The following is a 5,040-nucleotide window of genomic DNA, read 5'->3' on the forward strand; positions in this document are numbered from 1 at the left end:
TCCAGCTCACTCGATTGGTATTCACCCAACTTCACAAATTGACGCCTCTGTGTCAAATAACTTCTAATCCAATTCAAAACCAATTCCCTGATCCCATATTTTTTCTATATTTTCCATTAATAACTCATGATTGATTGTGTCAAATGCTTTTTTTTAGGTCAATAAATATTCCCATCGTGTATTTCCTCTCATCCATAGCACTTGTTATGTCCTCCATTAGCTCAGTAATGGCCAGGGATGTCGATCGGTTCGACCTAAAACCATTTTGGCAATCAGAGAGGATTTTATGTCTATCAATAAATGTGTCTAATCTGTTATTAAATAGTTTTTCCAAGATTTTTGAAAACTGTGACAACAGAGAAACCGGTCTATAATTTGTGAAGTTGTGCTTATCTCCAGATTTATACAATGGAATAACCTTTGCTATTTTCATATTATTGGGGAACTGACCAAGTCGAAATGACTGGTCATGTTCCTCTTGATTCTCCCAGAGTGACAGAAACAAATATGCATGCTTTGCTTGTGTGGTGAAAAACTGGGACAACACTGACCAACAACACAAAATGAAACTCACTGAGCCAAACATACAAGTAGACTAGTAACAAATCTGGACTCCACTTTGAATTAGTGCCAGCAGGAAGAGTGACCTGGGTGTTGAGCACAGATGGTGTGCACACTGAGCCAGTGAGCTGCTGCCCTCTCTTACAGCTGGTCCAGAAGCATCACATTCTCTGGGACTCTGGGATGTGCACTGTATTTCACAAAGGCAAGTGTGTCCTCCTCGCCCCACACAAGGAAAGACCCTCAGAACATACAGGCTGAAAACAGGAAATGTTCTTACCTGGTCGCTCTGGAATCACCACATCCACCTCAAACTCTTGTGAGCCACTCTGTCGGTCTGAGGTCTGGACTCATGGACCTGCTGCAGCAGACACTGCACATCATCCCCAGATGTATCCTGTGAAGAAAACAAAGGTCCTGTGTGAATGTGCACTTTGAATATAGCAGCTTCTGCGTTTGTCAATTAAAAGTCTGACTATTTTGATGTACACTCTTCAGTTGCATTCATCTGGTCACATCGGGTCACAGGGTCAGTCTCTGCATTAATGCCTGTGGACATCAGTGACAGCCTTAACAGATGTTATTTAGACCCACAGTGACCCAGTTTGGCTCCATTCACGTGTTTAGCACTGGGGCAGTAGAACACTGATAAAATACTGGTTTCTGGACATAGTCTGTTAAAAGAAACAATGGACCTCGTGTACAAACAGTGCATACACAAATCTGGGCTTTATCAGTATTTTCTTACTTGAATTTGTTCATATTCTCCAAACAAATTTAGAACTCCCAGACATACGAATGATTCTGATTTAGCCCCCAGCAGTAGGATGACATATGGGGCCTTGTTGGGAGATGCTGCAGCCCCTGCCTTCAGGGAACCAGGTTGGTTTGACCAGCAGGTGGCGATGCTGCACCATTTTTACAGTAACTCCACATTGACGTGCTGCAGAGGAATACTGTGACGGGAAGTATAGATTTATTATCAGTTATACTGTGTATTCATTATTTATATGAATATATCCAGTACAGCTATGCTACCACTTTCCTCTGTGGAGTCTGGTTTCAGAGACTGGAGATCAAATTTTATAATATGGCACCATAAATCAGAGCTGTTAAAAAATGTTGCACACTTTTAGCTGCTAATTTGATTTTTAAAATATCCACAAAAGCCTTAATCCAGTTTTGTCTGGACGGGAAGCAGAGACGTGTGCAGAAGAAGAAGAGGAGGTGGAGAGTCTGTAAATGGACAGACAAAGAAGAAGATGCACCAGTGTGAGTGGTGTGTTTTAGAGTCTGATGATGTTAGTGACGTCAAATCAACCGGAGCAGCTGGTGTCCACAACTCTTCATCTCCATCACTCTGCTCCCTTCATCTCCACATCAGGAGGGGCTGATTCCTTGGCTCAGAGGGGCCCCCACATCCAGCAGCACTGGGTGAGGCAGAAATGCTGGGGTGAAAACGAGACCCAGAAAATGATAGATATAATGACAAACATTTGCTCCTGCATCAGCATATGAAACTACATATTTAAAAGTGAACAATGAAAAAACCACATGAATCAACATCAAATAAATGATTAATTCAGAAATAAGAAAACTAAGAGCAAAAACAGCAAACACCAGATATCCTCACAAACCAAACGCCACAGAGGAAACAGTGGAAATAAAGAAAAGTTTCTCAAACAAACAAGAAAACTACACAAAGTTAAAATAGCAACAACATCACAGTAGGTTTTATATCTTGTGAAATCTGTGATCAGACAGTTTGATGTCAGATGCATTATCACTGGACATTTTCTAGCAGCTGATGTGTTATCACACCACAGTAACTGTGGGGAAGTTTCATTTTGGAAGATTTGAGCCTTCTCCAGCAGACAACGATTTGCCTGATAATGTGGCCAGAAGTATGTGGACACATCATTCACTTACAATGTTTGGCCAAATGTTTACTGTGTATCACAGAAGTAGAAAATAACTAAGTACATTTACTTCATTATTTGAGCATTTCCATTTTCTGCTACTTCATACTTGGACTACATCTCCGAGACAAAATACAGTAGAATCATCAGACTCTGTAAAGTGCATCACATTATAAGTAAATATGTAAAATACTTTTAGTAACATTTTGAATGCAGGACATTTACTTGTAACAGAGTATTTTTACACTGTGGTGTTTCTACTTTTACTTTAGTAAAGGATGTGAGTACTTCTTCCATCACAGGTGTATTACAGTGAACCTTGTGGCCAGAAGTATGCAGACAGCAGGATGATCTCCCCTCCCACCTGAAGCCAGTGAGTGCACCCTGTGGTACCTGTGGCCACAGCTTCACATCAGCAGCTCCTGCACTTGAGCTCCTCTCCTTCCCTCCTCCTTTCATGTCTCAGCTCCTCCATTTTTCCCTCCATCATCCTAATGTGCTCTTGTTTTGTCTCAGTGGTTCAGCTGCAGCTGCTCACCTCCTCTCCTCCTTTTCATGTGCCTCTCCACCCATTTCTACTTTTCTCTTTCATATCTGACTCATGGCAGCAGACACAGGGTTTTCTCTCTCCTCTCAGAGAAGTTTAATCTGTTGCTAACCCTAACACCTAACCCTTCTCATGTGCTGCAGCACAACCCCCCCAGTGAGGGCCAGAGTGAGTGAGTAGAGTGTTAATGCAGTGTCCATGGGTTAGTCTGAGACCTCAGTGTCAGGCTGTCTGCTCGCTGCTGCTGACATCACTGTTGACACCAACAGCTGTGTTAAGGTGGTCAGAAGGTGTGAGATTAGATTCTAGGTCTGCTAACTCCTGACTCCAGTTGGCACGACGTCATTAGCCTGCACTGTCACAGTTTTAATGATGTGTTCAACATGGAGGAGAACATCTGTGTATCAGTTGACGTAGAGAAGAGCTGAGAGATTTCCATGGTGCTAACAAACACCTGAGTTTGGTAAAGGTAACATTTCATCCAGAGACACAGTCCCCAACCTGCTCTTAAAGGGTTAATCCACTCAGAAATGTTATGTACCATCCTGTGTTTGTCTAAAAGGTAAAGTAAAGCAGGTGGAGTACAGTCGAGGAGAAAGTGACGGCCGCTCACAGCATCTGTGTTTACAGCTAACAGAACAGGTACAGGTGAGTGTCAAGGTGTGGCACAGGCTCTCAGGTTACCTGTGTGTGTTTGGATCAAACACTTGCTGCTTGTTGTGCGTTTTCATCGGCTCATTGCTTCCAACAACAACAGCCCATCACCCCAGAGGAGGACTGGTCCCTGGCCTGAAAGTCAGAAAACAGACTTTAGTCCTGCTGCTTCCTGTTCGACAGAAGGTCCACTGACTTCTGAAGTCTGGACCCTAAGACAGACCCTGGCCATGAGATTTGTGTTTATGGATGTCATGGTCACATCCTTTGGCATCTCCATCTGCTATTCTGGTTCACGTAGGTGCAGTGGTTAAGCTCTTCTTCTGTGGTTCCATAGGGTTTTGCTGCCCCCATCCAGCCAACATGTTTACTAACAGTCAGCTGATGCCAGAGCTGATTATCAGATCCAATCTTCAGAAGCACATCTTCACAAACATCCTGACAGAAACATGGAGATGATGAGAGGATCAGTTAATTATGCTCATACTCAGTGACCTGAAATCATCTGGTTCCCGTCTCGTTTTCAGCCTGTGAACCAGGACTGAACCAGAAGATCAGTGAACTAGTATTTCATGAGTTTTCTAGAAATAATACTGGTAAATGTCTGTACCACGTTACAGTGATTAAATCAGATGAAAGTAAACATGCTGACTTAACTTTAGTGAACACTTGGTCCAAACTATCTGGTCCCGACACAGGATATAACAGGAGATTTTAGTTGCAGGGTCACAAATTCAGAGGAGGCCTCACACCTCGGTGTCGTCTTTGACTCAGGACTGAATTTTAAATCAGCTGTTTGCCTCTCAGAGTGACTAAGAGGCTAATACACTGTGCTATACCCATCAGTCTGGACCAGGACAACGCTCCCCTCTGTGGTCGGCAGAAGTCCAGAACTATGCCGCCTGACCTAACCCCAACCCTGTAGACCAGGACCACAAGGAGAGAACCCACCACACCCGTTTCCTTACATTGGTTTCCTGTCAATTTCTGCATTGATTTTTAGATTCTTTACTAGTTTTAAGATACTTCATGAGCTCTCACCAGCCATTTTATCTGATATGTGGATGAACCAGGACATCTGGCAAATCCTCTGACGCTTTGAGTCTTTCAGCTATTCCAAAGTCCAGGCAGTGGTGCCTGCAGAAAATGTTGGGGAGGGGTGTAGAGAATCTTGGGGTGGCACCCTAAAAAAGACTACATAGCATAGAGGAATTTCAGCAAAATTAATAGAGCACATGGGCACTGCACTGAATCAGCAGCAGTACTACTGTAGATCCTGCACAGGTAATGATGAGGAGCAGTCATATGATCACAGGTGTGTGTAGCACCAAGCTAGCAGCGTGTCAGACTGGAGCCATG

General features: G+C 43.4%; 1 long non-coding RNA gene across 1 annotated transcript in view; it reads right to left on the reverse strand.

Moving 5' to 3' along the window:
• The window catches only part of LOC109974983 (uncharacterized), a 4,666-nt gene extending 3,389 nt beyond the window's left edge, over positions 1–1,277 (reverse strand). Inside the window, exon 1 of the long non-coding RNA XR_002277063.1 lies at positions 842–1,277. This is a non-coding gene — a long non-coding RNA (uncharacterized LOC109974983). The remainder of the gene's footprint in view (positions 1–841) is intronic.
• Between the last annotated feature and the right edge of the window lie 3,763 nt (positions 1,278–5,040).

This window comes from Monopterus albus, unplaced genomic scaffold (assembly GCF_001952655.1).
Source record: "Monopterus albus unplaced genomic scaffold, M_albus_1.0 scaffold355.1, whole genome shotgun sequence".
In the NCBI taxonomy this organism is placed as follows: Eukaryota; Metazoa; Chordata; class Actinopteri; order Synbranchiformes; family Synbranchidae; genus Monopterus; species Monopterus albus.